The sequence below is a fragment of the Callithrix jacchus genome, chromosome 8 (assembly GCF_049354715.1).
Source record: "Callithrix jacchus isolate 240 chromosome 8, calJac240_pri, whole genome shotgun sequence".
In the NCBI taxonomy this organism is placed as follows: domain Eukaryota; kingdom Metazoa; phylum Chordata; class Mammalia; order Primates; family Cebidae; genus Callithrix; species Callithrix jacchus.
Window position 1 is genome coordinate 131,514,206 of NC_133509.1, and position 15,586 is coordinate 131,529,791.

Here is a 15,586-nt window from a genome sequence, read left to right on the forward strand (position 1 = left end):
TTAGGGCTGTAAGAATGTCTAGTTATCTTTCTTAATCACATACTATAAAGAAGTGCTTCTGAACACATATCTATTATTTAATCAAAATCTCACAGTTATTGGCATTTGTGCTCCACCAGGGCTGTGTTTATTTTGTGTTTGCAAGGAGGAGCATTGCCTCCAAGAAAAGAGGGGGTCCCGAGTCCATACCCACTTTCATTGCTGTCATAGCATGTGACACTTGGTGCTATTAATATCGGAGACACCAAACACATGTTATTACTCCCCGCTCCCCCTTCTGACTGCACTCTAGGAAAAGCACTTTTATTAACAAATAAAGGGGCAAACACATGCCACAGATGAATCTTGCTGCCTGGAAGAGGAGATTTAGTGGGGCTGAGACCTGTGGGATGTGCTGTTTCCAGAGAGGGAGAGAAAAGCAGGTCAGTGGAGGCATTATGGACTCCCTGTGGTGGCCACCTTGAGGTGTGCTTACACATTACTCTAGAGGGAACTGCTCCTTGGAGGAAGGGGACTAACCCCTAAAGGGGGGCCACTATGTTCTGCTTGTTTTGAGGATCCTTCAAACCTCACTTCTCCTTCGTAATCCCCACAACGACCTGATGTGGTTTGGATTTGTGTCCCCGCCCAAATCTCATGTCGAATTGTGATCACCATTGTTGGAGGAGGGATGTGTTGGGTTGTGGTTGCATCATGGGGCAGATTTCCCCCTTGCTGTTTTCACAATAGTGAGTGAGTTCTCATGAGATCTGGTCGTTTAAAAATGTGTGGCACCGGCCGGGCGCGGTGGCTCAAGCCTGTAATCCCAGCACTTCGGGAGGCCGAGGCGGGTGGATCACGAGGTCAAGAGATCGAGACCATCCTGGTCAATATGGTGAAACCCCGTCTCTACTCAAAACACAAAAAGTTAGCTGGGCACGGTGGCGCGTGCCTGTAATCCCAGCTACTCAGGAGGCTGAGGCAGGAGAATTGCCTGAACCCAGGAGGCGGAGGTTGCGGCGAGCCGAGATCTCGCCATTGCACTCCAACCTGGGTAACAAGAGTGAAACTCCATCTCAAAAAAAAAAAATGTGTGGCACCTTCCCTCTCTCTTCTTTCTGCTCCAGCTGTGTAAGACACACCTGCTTCCTCTTCACCTTCCGCCATGATGGTAAGTTTCCTGTGGCCTCCCCAGCCATGCTTCCCATACAGCCTGCAGAACTGTGAGCCAATTACACCCGTTTTCTTTATAAATTACCCAGTCTCAGGTAGTTCTTTATAGCAAATTGAGAATGGACTTATATAGACCCTGTGCGAATGCATCACTGTCACATTTTACAGATAGGGAAATCAAGGCTCTGAGAGACTGACTTCCTCAGGGTCACATAGCTTGCGAGCTGGAACTTGAGGCTACTGCTTGCTTGATTCTGATGTCTATGGTTTTATCATAAAGCTATCCATGCTTCCCAGCCAGCACTGGCCAAGACAGTGGCCACTCACCTTGTGTAGCTACTGAGCACTTAAAATGTGACTAGTCCAAATTGAGATGTGCTTTAGACGTGTTTTAGATACAAAACACTCACTGGATTTCCAAGACACAGTACCAGGAAAAAAAAAGACCATTCATTAGTAACCTTTAATATTGATTACATATTAAAGAACATTTTGTATAATACATGTTGCGTTAAACAAACTATATGATTAAAAGTAATTTCACCATTTTCAAAACTTCTTAAATTGTCACTGCTAGAAAATTTAAAATTACATCTGTGGCTTGCATTTGTGGCTCACATTATATCTGGACAGTGCCATCCCCGACTGTAAATCTCTGTGTGTTTCTTCAACAGCAGTTTTTCCTATTGCGTAAGAGCAGTGCTGTTCAACTGGGGGCGATTTTGTCCCCCAGGAGATGTGAGGAATGTTTGGGGATGTTTTTGACTGCTACAACCTGCAGTGGGGAGGGTGCTACTGTCATCTAGTGGGTAGAGGCGGAAGATGCTGCCAAGCATCCTACCACACACAGGACAGTCCCACGACAAAGCCTTGGCCAGCCCAGATGTCACTTGTGCTGAGGGTGAGAAGCCCCAGTGTGGAGACATATCTTGTATATTTTGTTCTCCTGCTGGGGTCCCCAAGGATGTCGGCGAGGATCTAAGAGAAAGAGGAACAGTGCCATGATGGTGTCTGTATTGGTAGTTTCTCCCTCAATTTCCCTCTAGGACACCCTTCTTCTTGATTTTTTCACAGAGTTAAGGACCTACATCTGACGATAATTGTCACATATCCCTGCTATGTGGCCTGTATTTTTTGGAAACCTGTGCAGGGGTGGCTGTTTTTCTTCAATGGCATTTTTTAAAGTAGCAAAATTCTTCTTTCCAAAAGAACACACAGTTCATGTGAGGGCATGAAATGCTGTTGGAGATGGGAAGATCTGGCTGCAGAAGGGGAAAGGGGGCTGCCTAGAGAAGAGTGAAGGAGGGCTGAACCTGTGTGGGATGCAGGCTCTCAGGCAGACTTGAGGAGGAGGTCTTTAGGGCTGACATGAGCTCCGGCTAGGAGAAAAGGCCCTGGCTTGGGACACCTGCAGCAGTGAAAATGATCCAGGTGTGTAGCAGGTTAAGAAGGTCATTTTGCATTAGGGCTTGACTCTCCTTGGGCTCTGGTAAGAGCTGTGGATTCTCTGGGCAGCTGAGGTGGTATAGTGCTCCTGAAGGAGTCAGATATGGCTGAGACAAAGCCACAGGGGCCTAGCAAGTGGAGGCCTGGGTGGGAAGTAGGGAGAACTGAGATGTACCCTTCCCACTTCGAGCAGAGGGGAAGTACTCAGAGGGAAATGCAGTGCTGACAGAAACTGGAACCTTCAGGGGCAAGCAGAATAACTAACTGGCTCCGGTTTAGGGGCTGCTGTGGTCTGATGTTTGTCCTGTGTGGAAACTCAACACCCAAGGAGACAATAGTAGGAGGTGGGGCCCTTGGGAGGTGATTAGGTCATGAGGGTAGAGCCCTCATGAATGGGATCAGTGCCCTTATAAAAGAGGCCCCAGAGAGCTACCTCACCCTTCTTACCAGTGCTCTCTTTTTATTTATTTATTATAATTTTTTATTATGGTGATGGAGTCTCGCTCTGTTGCCCAGACTGGAGTGCAGTGGTGCAATCTCTGTTTCCCGAGTTCAAGTGATTCTCCTGCCTCAGCCTCCTGAGCAGCTGGGACTACAGGCCCATGCCACCATGCTTGGCTAATTTTTTTGTATTTTTCATAGAGATGGGGTTTCACCATGTTGGCAAGACTGGTCTTGAACTCCTGGCCCCAAATGATTGGCCCACCTCAGCCTCCAAAGTGCTGGGATTACAAGCATGAGCCACTATGCCTGGCCTTCCACCAGTGCTTTCTATGAACCAGAAAGTAGGCCCTCACCAGACACTGAATCTGCTAGCACGTTGCTCTTGGACTTCCCTGCCTCCAGAACTGTGGGCAATAAATTGTAAACAATAAAGCTGGTGTTTCAAAGTGGCCCAGTTTATGGTGTGTTGTAGCATCCCAAACAGAATAAAACAGGACATAAATGGACCTAAAAAGGACCTAAAAATACATTTGTTATAGTTGTGTAATGGGCATATAACTCAGGCCATTAGCTTATGTGTATAAGAAATTTTACTTTCTCATTACTAGCTGTGACATAAATGGCCAGCTATTCACCAAGGATTCATGAATCCCTTCAGGAATGTCTGGGAATGGCTGTCCAGCCAGGGGAGCCCCAGTCCCCCAGCATCTAGGTAGGATCACCGACTACTTCTAAGCAACGTCATTGCCAGGCTGTGAGTAAGAAACAGATGTGTCTTCTCTACCCTTTCTGTTCTCCCTCATTCTTCTCCCTCTCTCTTCTGCAACTTCCAGGAGGCTACGGAAGCCCAAGATGACCTTGGAAGCTGCAGGCTGAAGATGGCAGGGCCGGAGTCCCAGAGCTACTGTGTGGAGTAGAGTCCCCATCTCCTGCTGACAAGGAATATAGGCGTTGGCTGTTATGTAAGTAAGGAATCAACTTCTGATGTGTACAGTTGTTGAGATTTGGGGGTTTATGTGTTACAGCTGCTGGTGTTACCTTCATTTCTATTTTGAACCCTGTAGTGGGTCGAATTATGTTCCTGCCAAGAGCTATGTCTAAGTCCTCAGCCCCCAATATGTGAGAATGTGACTTTATTTAAAAATAAGTTTATTGAATATGTATTGAAATTAAGGACTATGGTTGAAATCATCTTGGACTTAGGGTGGGCCTTAAATCCAATGATGAGTGTCCTTAGACAGAAAAGGAGGAAATGTGGAGAGACACAGAGAAGAGCTGATGTGAACCCTGAGGCAGATATTGGGGCAATGCATCTGCAAGTCAAGGTTTGCCCCCAGCAGCCAGGAGATGGAGTGTCACTCTGTCACCCAGGCTGGAGTGCAGTGGCACGATCTCGGCTCACTGCAACCTCCGCCTCCCGGGTTCAAGTGATTCTTCTGTCTCAGCCTCCTGAGTAGCTGGGACTATAAGTGAGCACCACCACACCTGGCTAAGTTTTGTATTTTTAGTAGAGACGGAGTTTCACCACATTGGCCGGGCTGGTCTTAACCTCCTGACCTCATGATCTGCCCACCTCGGCCTCCCAAAGTGCTGGGATTACAGGCATGAGCCACTGAGCCCAGCCCAATGTGTGTTGTTTTAAGCCACCCAATTTATGGTCATTGGTTAGGGCAGTCTTCGGAAACTCATCCAAATCCCATTCCACTGAGTGATGTTCGCTCGATTGTGAACCTATCCAACCTCACTGTAGCCTTTCCTGCCCTTCTCCAGGGTTCTGACTATGTCCCAGGGCCTTGCACAGTGCACGGCATGAGGCCAGAACGCAGACCGTCTATTGCTCAGTCATTGGCTGTCCATTATGCCACTGGCTGAGATGCATCGTCTTCTCTAGTCCCCAGGCTTTGACCTGCTGACGTGCAGCTGAGCCATCACTCATCCTGACCTTAAGGTCTTTTCACATCAGACTGTATGGAAGTTACTTCCACGGGCATTCTCAGCAGGAGGGGAAGAGGCCAACTCTTGTCCTGGCCACTCTGAGGCTTCTAGAATATACAAGAGATTGTCTCAGGTCCTCTCTGCCTAATACCCTGTGTAGCCATTTATACCTTAATGTTCTTTTTCCAGACTTAGGGCAGCTTGTCACTCTCCCGTCTTCATCCAGAAAAAGAGGGACAGAGTCCTATTGCTCCCAAGTCCTGCCCCATTACTTGCGGGTTTCTTCTCAGTCTCCACTCTGGTTCCTATGAAGCTCAGCCAGGTTTTGGGGGCAGGATGCTAGGGTTCACATTCCCTTTTTGGGCACCTACCAGCATCAAGCCCACTTAATTCTTTCCTGCCCTACGTTCTTCTCAGTGAAGGAAGTTTTTAGTCTCTAATGTGGTGTGGTGGGTGGAATTCTAAGATGGTGCACACACCCTGCATACCCCCTTTCCTTGAGTGTGGGCGGGACCTGTAAATAAGGCATTTACATACATTTTATAGATGTCACTGCCATGATTAGGTTACCTATAGGTTAGTTAGTTAGTTAGGCTAGTAACCTGCCATGACCAGGTTACTTCTATGTAAAGGTGAAGGGATGTTACAGATGTAATTAAGGTCTCTAATCAGCTGGCTGTAAATGATTCAAAAGGAAGACTCTCCTGGTTGGCCTGACCTAATTAGGCAATCCCTTTAAAAGAGAAACACAGTGGGAGTTTGTGTATTGAGTCCCTGCCTCTCCAAGAAGCCCAGGCTCTTTTGCTTGTGTTAGAGTTGGGGAAGTCTGAGAAATGGTAGGTGGGTTGCAGGTATTTTGAGAGGCATTCATGAAGCACTTAGTATACAGCAGGCTGTGTGTTTAGACCACAGGGCCACAGAGATGGGTGTGAGTTCACAGCCGGAAGGAGAGGAGAGTCACATAATAATAATGATCACCTTGATTGAACACGTCTTACTTTATGCCAGGCTCGACTGTAAGTGCCATGTATTAGCTCAGTTAATTCTTCCCATGACCTTGCCATGGAGGTGACATTACTATTGACAGTTCATTTTCACAGATGCAAAAAACAGAAAGGTTGGGTAACTGGCCCAAAGTTGTGGAGTCAGGCAGTAATAGAGCCAGGATTTAGGTAAACTGGTTCCAAAAGCCACACTCATGACTGCTGTGCAGGACTGCCTGTTGGGATAGAGAATAAAAACATACAACATATTGTTTTATACAAATAAAAACATATTTTGTTTCCCTCCCCAGAAGCAAAATAACCTGGGTCCTCTTTCTTCTTCTCTGGCAGGTTGACTGTATTTCACTTGTGTACCCACAGAATTTTGTTAAGATAAACATTATAGAAATGTATCTACGTTCACAGTTTGTGGAGAAGAGGGTGTATTAGTTTTGTAGCAATAATGTTAAGCAGCAAAAAATCCAAATCTCCAGGGTTTTCTAAATAAATATGGGTCTCTTGGGTCTCTAAGGGTCTTATGGCCTTCAGTTCAGATCCGCTGTTGTTCCACGTTCGGGGCTGAGAATGCAGTGACCACATTGGGCATGCCTTTCCTTGCAAATGCCAGCAGCACAGGAGCAGCAGATCATGCCGTGCTCCTAAATGCCCCACCCGGAACTGTTATACCTCCCACCCATGTTCCATTGGTTACAGCAAAGTCACCTGGTCAGGTCCACAGCCAGTGGGGTGCGAAGTTGACTCCACTCCCAAGGAAGCCACAGTGAAGGCAGGGAAGGAAGGAAGACTGGTAAGAAAATGACAGGTGGCTTCCAGGCACTGATGGGAAGGGGTTTGAACTCAGAAGACAGGGAGAGATGAAGCTCATGCAGAAGGACGGGTCCTCCTGCTGAGGGCTTGAGGAAAGTGGGTGAGATCTGATGCAGATGCCCCTTAGCCTGTAGGTGTGGGGGCAAGAGATGGCAGACGTTCCATCTCAGGCCTCTGTTTTTACATAGTGGGTGAGTCATTCCCAGAGGGTGAGCGGAGGAGGCCAGGCCTCCAAAGAGTGTAGAGAGGATTCCAATTGCAGCTGGCTCTGGGAATGTGTAAGGAGTGGAGCAGGGCCACAGCAGGGATTGCTGGGCAGTTTTGGGGCCCTCTTGAAGCTGTAGAAGCTCCTGGCCTCAGGGTGGAGGTTTTCTGGCCCCCACCTCCGGAAATCTTCCCGTTGAAAAACGGTGATCTCTCTTCTGCCCACCACACCAGCACTGTCTCTCGGTTTGGGGGTGAATAGGATGAGAACAGTGGCAAAGCAGTTGCAAAGAGAAGTTCTACATCTGGCCACTGGTGAAGGATTTCTTAAAGTCAGTGCAAGTGATATTAGAGAACTGCTTGAACTATTGCAACGGTTATTAGCAAAAAGAAGATCCGCCTTAGAAGAGTTAGTGCTTAATTACCATCATGAGTAATGGTTTGATTGATGTTTTGAATGATTTCATATCGATGGATAGAGAAAAGCCTTTGTGATAATAGATTAAATCCTTGATTTTTTTTTAAATAGACTTTATTACTATACTGGGAGTTCAAATGTGGAATGAAGGATGTTATAACCTGTTGTCTTGCAATTTTGTTGGAAAAATCATGCCTCCTCGCCTATTTACCACTTATTTATTCTAAGAATTAAGGCACAGCTGTGTTCATAATCTAAATTTTGTTGACTTTATTAAAAATAAGCTTGATTTTAAGATTTTTAGTTTGGCTTTTGAAGACAAAGTGCTTCAGTCACATTTTTAACCAATTGCATGAACTGTTGGTTCCTGGTCCCAGCGGATTTATTCTAGCGGAGATCTCCCATGCCCAGCCTTGAAGGATCCATTTCTTCCTCATGCTGTCTGGGGCTACATGGTGCTGTGGCTCTTTATCCTTCTGACTTGGCCCTTTGGTGATGGTCTTATTACAGCAGAGTCAGCCCTCCTCTGGGCCAAGGCCACGGAAGGGATATGTCCAGGCCCCATTGGTGGGAAGTGCTGTGTCCTGGGTGGAGTTCAACCCTTTGTTGCGTGATAGTATGATGACATGACATGTTCTGTGTCATACTGAAAATAACTTCCTTGGAAATGAAGGCTCAGGACGTTATTGTTGAATTACATCATGCTCAATATTAAATGGGCTCTCGTTACAGTCTGGGGAAGTCAAACTACAATCCAGTGTGGGGGATTGTTAAAGTGATTGAAACATGGAAATGAATCTGAACAGAAAGGTCTAAATCTTACCTGGGTTAGCATTATTGTTATAATAAATAATCACAATAATCCCATACATTTTATAGCTTACAAAATCCTTCTTATAGATTACTTCATTTGACTAGGTTGGGGAGAATAAATCTTAAGGTGTAATTTCTCTTAGAAATATCAATCTCTAGTCTATACTACACCTGGCTGCCTTTTTAATGGTCCCAAAGCGCAGCTTCCCCATTCATTCTCCAGCTCAAGAACTTTTAAAAACTTTCTGCATCTAGAGAATAAGCTCCAAATTCCTTATCCTGGCATCGAGGACCCTCCAGGCTCCTCATCCAACTCTCCTGGCACTGTTTCTCTCGATCCTCGTCGTCAGGCATCTCACCTTCATACTGAACTGGAGCACCTGCTTCCCAGGTGCACAACCCGGTTCCTGCACTGGTGCCCTTGTCCACAGAGCCACTTCTCTGTGAAGGCTCTTCCCTCACCTCTTCACAGGCATATGGCTGAGCCAACCCAGCTTGCCACACCCAGCCTCCAGACACTTCCTGAGTTGTCCTGTGGACAGGGACAGGGAGCCTTTGGGCTCCCTTAGCACTTTCTCTGATCCTCCCTGAAGACAGCCTGACCTGTGAAAGTCCAACTTATTTCTTCCAGCTGTAAGTTCCTTTTGGGAAGGACCTAGATTCGATCCTGCTTTGTATCTCCTTCCTCTGCTATTGGGGCCCTCCCCATCCTGCCAAGTGACCCGCTCAAGGATCCATAAAATCTTTTGTGTAAAAGGTCAGATGGTATATATTTTCAGCTTTGCAGGCTATAAGGACTCTTGCAATACTCAATTCTGCCATTGCAGAGTAAAAGCGGCCGTAGCCAAAATGTAAACAATGGGCACAGCTGTGTTCCAATAAAACTTTATCGACAAAAACTTTAAGATATCAAACTGGATTTGGCCCATGGGCTGTCGTTTGCTGACCCCTGGTGCAGCCAGCGTTTAGCAAAGGTGTTACGTAATGTTTGTTGATTGATGGGATGGATGGGTGGGTATGATGGATGAATGGATGACAGAAAGAACAACTTGTGAGTATTTGGAAACTGGGTTAACCCAAATATATAAAGTCAGAGCCCTGCTACTAACCACATATCCACTTACACAAAAGGGGGAAAAAGAGTTGCCTGTGTTCAGGGAGCGTTGTCTTGCTAAGAAGAAGATGGTCATTGAGAAAAGCTGGAGGGGCCCCTGGGCGTGGTGGCATGGAAGGAGAGTTGGAGGGTGCAGTAAGGCCAGCCTTGTGGGTCGGGGATGTGAGCAGTAGCTTGCAGAGAGCAACGGGAGGTTGCCACAGCCTTGCCCAGGATCCTGCGCCACTTAGCTCACTCTTCTGTCACCCCTTTGAATGAGGAGGCTGGTGTCCTAGGGTTGATGCCTCCATGGAATTGATATGGTGTGGGCAGGGTGGACCTTCTCAGCTAGTGTTGCTTCTTGTTTGCCTTTAGTTGGCCCAAAGCCAAGACAGTGGGCTCCATCATCCAGAGAACCAGGCAGGTAGATCCTGAACAGCTTCCAGCATGGCCAACATTGTCCTGTGCCATAAAACCTGGAGCCTGGCCCCTGTCCCCCTGAGGAGGATGCCTGATATCCACGTAACCTTTTATTGTCCACACAGGGCTCTCTGTGTCTCACCCCACTTGATCCCCCTTCCAGCTTTTCATGGTAAGCGGCAGTTATTATTACTGTCCCCATTTGCCCTGGAGAGTGTATGCAGATTTCGCTCAGGAACACAAAAGGTGGCTCTATCTTCTCTTCCCCCAATGGAAGCAGAGAAGAAGGTGGCTCCCAAGCAGCCTGTCTCCAGCCTGGGGCTCCCTGACTCCAGCTTTGCTGCCCCGAGGTGGGGCCCCTCCCTTGTAGACACCACTGTGTTGTATTTGGTTTGTCCCTGTGTCACTACAACACACAGACATGTCTACCAGCTTTCCACAGGATCTGCAGAAACTCTTGCCCTTAGGAAAATTGTGTGCCAGGAGAGCCCCTTTCAAAGGGCTGTGGCAGCCACAGTTGAGGATTTAAACTAGGACCCACATTGGAAGGAAGGGCTATGAACTGCTTGGGCCAATACAAGGACAGGTGTAAAATCAAACAGATGACCCAGACATTTCACCATCCACATATTTCCAAGCTGAAAGTGGAGAATTTTTCCAGCTTTCCCAGGTAATTAATGAGCTGGTGTTCATCTGAATTTCCCTCTCCTCCTTCTGTATGAAGATGCGGCAAAAGGAAAACACAAACCACATTCCTTAAAAAGAAATAGCATTGCAGTGATGGAGTGGTAGTATAATCTCTCATCTAAGGTTCTTTGGATAGAAATCCTTCCTTGGACAGAAATATAATTCCCTTTAATAACATTTCGTGGCTTTTCCCCACACACCTGGAGAGCTAGGGAAGAACTTTAAGAAGTTGACGTGGAACACAAAATTTGATTTTTATATTTTGTCAGATGGGAAAGTTCAGGACCAAACTATTTAAAAGCATTGAGGAAATAACTTGAAATATAATGATCCATTCAGTACTTTTGTGTTTCTTTTTTAGGAGGTGACATCCTGCTGTGTTGCCCAGTCTGGAGAGCAGTGGTGATTCACAGATGAGGTCATAGCTCACCGAGGCCTCAAACTCCTGGGCTCAAGCAATCCTCCTGCCTCGGCCTCCTGAGGAGCTGGGACTACAGGTGCATGCCATCACACCTGGCTCTATACTTTTAAACAATAAAACAGGCCAGAAGTGGTGGCTCATGCCTGTAATCCAAGCACTTTGGGAGGCTAAGGTGGGAGGATTGCTTGAGCCCTGGAGTTTGAAACTAGCCTGGGCAACATACCGAGACTCCATCTCCACAAAAAATAAAAAAATTAGCCAGACATGGTGGCACGTGTTTGTAGTTCCAGCTACTCAGGAGGCTGAGGCAGGAGGATCATCTGAGCCTGGGGAGGTTGAGGCTGCAGTGAGCCGAGATTGCACCACTGCACTCCAGCCTGGGTGACAGAGTGAGACCCTGTCTCAAAAAACAAAAAATAAATAAAGGATCTTGTGATCCCTTCATCTTTTTATTTTTTTCCTTTTAATGGTCAAGAGGAAAAAATGATCAAGTTACAACATGAAACAAAAAGGAACCCGATATACTATTTCCTTCTGAGATCCTAAAAGGGACAATAAACACATCCACTTGTTGGGAAGGGAGGCCCCACTCCTTTGTCTCTTTGCCAAGGTTTCCACGTGTCGCTGGATCACTTCTTCTACTTCTTAAGCCTCACTTCTCTTCCCTCTCTCTACCTCCTCCTTCAGTGTTTAAAGACCTGCCTCCCTACTCTCAACATTTTAAAAATTCTTAATGATGCAACCTGAGGTTGCCATGGTAACTAATTTCCTTGCTGAGGCAGAGGTAGAGGCCTGTGATCGGGCTGCCATTGAAATCTCCAATAATTTTCCTTTTCTTTCAAAATTAAGTAGGGCATCTAAAGTGTTCCACTGTGGTTTTCCCTTCCCCCAAAGAATCAGACTCCCATGCACTGAAATATCTAGTTATTACATTTCCCTGGTATCTTTTATGACTTCCTTCTTCACTGGCATGCACACTGTCCCTCTGGAAAAGTAACAAGAACACACTCTTTGTTATTTCTCTTTTGTCAGTGTGAGAAATGGTTCTGATGAAGTCTAATGACATTTGATGAGTTTTCCCTTCTTTCTCTCTCTCTCTTTTTTAAAATTGCCTTTAGTTTCCCATTTTTAAAAACAACTAAGTTTCTTTCTCCTTGAAGCTTGAGGACAGCTTTATAAATAGCACTTCCATGCACAAAGCCAATTGAGCCCAAGTGTCTGCACTGGTGTCACCATGTGGACTTGGCCGGGAGCTGTCCCTGCCTCCTCTGCATGCCTGAGTGGTTCTCGGTACAAGTGGTGCTGGGCACCTTCTCCCAGGATGCCTCTATTCCTGTAGCACCTTGAACAGCCCAGTCTTTCTGCCCTTCCTGCTTCCTATCAGGTCCTCCAGCCAGGGGCATCCAGCTTCTTCCTGTAGCAGGCCACTGAGCCTGCTCTCCCCTAAGTCTGTAACACAGTGTCAGTGTGGCATGCTTCCTGCCTCAGTTTCCATGGAGAGACCTGCCATCGAAGTGAGCAGGAGAATCTACAAAGGAAACAAGGACAAATCAGTTCTATGGCTCTGTGGTCCTCAGCCAGGTCAAGAATATTGAAACAGGAGTCAGAGTGTGGAGCAGGGAGGGGTTTTGTACAGAGGCCATCTCTGGGAAAGTTGGGCTGTGTGGAGGAGTGGGAATGTGGAGAAGCAGAGGGGGAAGGTGGAGAAGCAGAGGGGGAAGGTGGAGAAGCAGAGGGGGAAGATGGAGGAGCAGCGGGGGATGGTGGAGGAGCAGAGGAGGATGATGGAGGAGCAGAGGGGGATGGTGGAGGAGCAGAGGGGGATGATGGAGGAGCAGCGGGGGAAGGTGGAGGAGCAGAGGGGAAGGTGGAGGAGCAGAGGGGAAGGTGGAGGAGCAGAGGGGAAGGTGGAGGAGCAGAGGGCGTCTGCCATGGCCCTTCCCACCACTAGCTGATGAATCCAGTGAATACTTTTCTGTTCTTCTCTTGACCTGTCTAGGCCCTGGGACACTGTTACTTCTTCCTTCTTTTTGAGTTCTTTGCTTCTCTGGCTTTTACAATAGCAATCTCTCCGGGATTCCCTGCCACCTCTCCAGCTGTTCGTCCTCAGAGCCTTTCCAGTCGTCCTCTGACACTGACATTTCCCAGCATTACAGACGCAGTTGCTGCTGCTTTCCTGACCCCCACTCTCTGGGCCATCTCATTGTACCATTTGTACAACTCTCCCAAATGTGCATTCCAACCCAAAGCTCCCTTCTAAACAAACTCTACACCCGTGCAACTGGCTCCTCAAAGTCATGCTGGGCTGTCCCACAGACCCTCCAACCAAATAAGTCCCAGGCAGAACTCATCACTTTGCCCTCACACTCTTCTCTTGGTCCTATAAACGTGGTAAGCATGGTAAGTTGTATCGTCATCCACACAGGCCAGAAACATGGGAGGCACCTTTAAATCTTCTCACCCACAGGCTCTGTGGTCGACCAGTTACCAGGGCTGTCAAGGATCCATGTGAAGACCACCCCCCAGGCCATGCCGAGCAGGGCTCGCCACCGCCTTGCATGCAGCCTCCCCCTCATGAGACCACCTGCCACGCGTCCTGCCCTCTCTGCCTCCGAGGAGCTCTTTCTCTAATGCAGACGTTTTGGGCAGGCCCCTGATCAAAGCAAACCATCCTTGCCTTGAGGTTGCAAGTCCAAGTCCCTATTATGTCCTTCTGGGCTTGCAGAGTCTTCAAGGGTCAGTGCAGGGCAGAGAATGCCTCCAGGCTGAAAGGAAACATAAACAAAGACACAGAGTCATCGTGCAGGTCATGTTATTGTCCCTTCCTCACACATGATGAAGCAAAGAGGGGGTCTCTGTAGTACACACGCAGCGCACTGGGGCAGAGCTAGGACATGAACTTCAGCCTACTCAGTCCTGTGCTTTTCCTGGAGGACTAGGACTGATCGCTACGGGCAGGGGCCTTGGAGTCTTTTTTCTTCTGTTTCTCAGACCCATGGATACAGCCCACAAACCATAAGAGTGTGACTGTCTCTTGCCACTTGGCTGGCTCAGTCATTCATTCAGTTCCCATTTGTTGGTGCACCTGCTCGGGGACATCCTGTGCCAAGTGCTGGGACCTGGAAACAAGTAAGAAACTCTCTCTGTCCTCCAACAGCTCCCAGTCCTAGGGAGGAGTTGGGATCTGGCTGTTGGATCGGGCCCCTATGAAACAATGGCGGACTCGGGAACTTCTTAACTTCTCCAGCTACCAGTTCACTCTGTGAGATGAAGGGAATTATGCCTTCCTATGGCTGAGCTTGGGAGCTACACAGACCTGGGTCAGTTCCTGGCACCACCACGTAGTAACTGTGACCGTGGTCACATTGCACAACTGCAGTCTTTGTTTTCTTATCTGCAAAATGGAAGCACAATCTCCACCTTACAGGACTATAGCAATAATCAGATGAACTGATACATGAAAAATGCTCACTGCAGCCGCCTAACCTCAAGTGAGCACTTGGGATACCTGAATGAGAGAACTTATAAGGGGAGTTGGTCAGGAAAGGTGTGCTAGGGGAATGAATGGCATAAGTTAAAGTGTTGGGGTAAGAAGCAGCAAGGGAGTGTACGCTGTTGCTGGGAATGTGAATTCATGTCGCCATGATAGACAACGGTGTGGCGGTTCCTCACAAAACTACCGTATGACTCAGCAACCCCTGTGGGTTAGATGCAACGGAAATGAAATCAGCACCATGTAGAGATATGCACACTCCCACATTCAATGCAGCATTATTCACAATAACTGGGAGTCGGAAACAAAGGATCCATATCTCAGACAAATCGATAAAGAACTGTGGCATATATGCACAATGTGTCTTAGTCTGTGTTGCTGTAACAGAATACCTGAGACTAGGGGTGTGTCTTAATCTGTTTTGTGTTGCTGTAACAGAATACCCGAGACCAGGTAATTTATAAAGAAAAGCTTGTTCTCTCACAGTTCTAGAGTCTGGGAAGTCCAAGATCAGGGCACCTGCATCTGGGAGGGCCTTGCTGTGTTCTCAAATGGTGGAAGGCAGAAGGGCAAGAGAGTATGCAGCTCTCTTTGTCAAGCCTCTTTATAAGGTCACCCAATCCTGTACATGAGGGAGGAGCCCTCACGCCCTAATTGCCTCTTAAAGCTATGACACCTCTTCATACTATGACATTGGCAACATCTGCATTTTGGAGGGAACATATTCAAACCATAGCACAATGGAATACTATTTAGCCTTTAAAAAGGAGATCTTGCCATTTGTGACAATATGAATGAACCTGGAAGATATTATGCTAAGTAAAATAAGTCAGACACAGAAAAATACTACATGATTTCACATATATGTGGAATCTGAAAAAACAAACTCATGGTGGGTACCAGGGGAGGGGAATGGAAAGATATAGGTCAAAGGGTACGAAGCTTCAGTCACATAGGATGAGTAAGTGCAGAGATATAATGTACAGCATGAGGACTGGAGTTAATAATATTGCATTGTATACTGGATGTTTTCCAAGAGTTAAGTTTTAGGTTCTCTTACCATACACACGCACACGTGAGGTGACTGTGAGATGATGGGTATGTTAACTTGCTTGAGTGTAGTAATCATTCCGCTGTGTGTGTGTATATCAAAACATCATGCTGTACCCCTTAACTATCTACAATAAAAAATAGCAGGTAGGAGTGTGTGTGTGTGTGTGTGTGTGTGTGTGTGTGTGTGGTGTATACT

General features: G+C 47.1%; 1 long non-coding RNA gene across 3 annotated transcripts in view; it reads left to right on the top strand.

Annotated features, from left to right (window-relative positions):
- Nucleotides 1–15,586, top strand: part of LOC128928871 (uncharacterized) — a 206,764-nt gene that overhangs the window by 90,357 nt on the left and 100,821 nt on the right. For all 3 annotated transcript variants that reach the window (XR_008474590.2, XR_008474591.2, XR_008474592.2), the window contains exon 2: nucleotides 3,876–4,004. This is a non-coding gene — a long non-coding RNA (uncharacterized LOC128928871). The remainder of the gene's footprint in view (nucleotides 1–3,875; nucleotides 4,005–15,586) is intronic.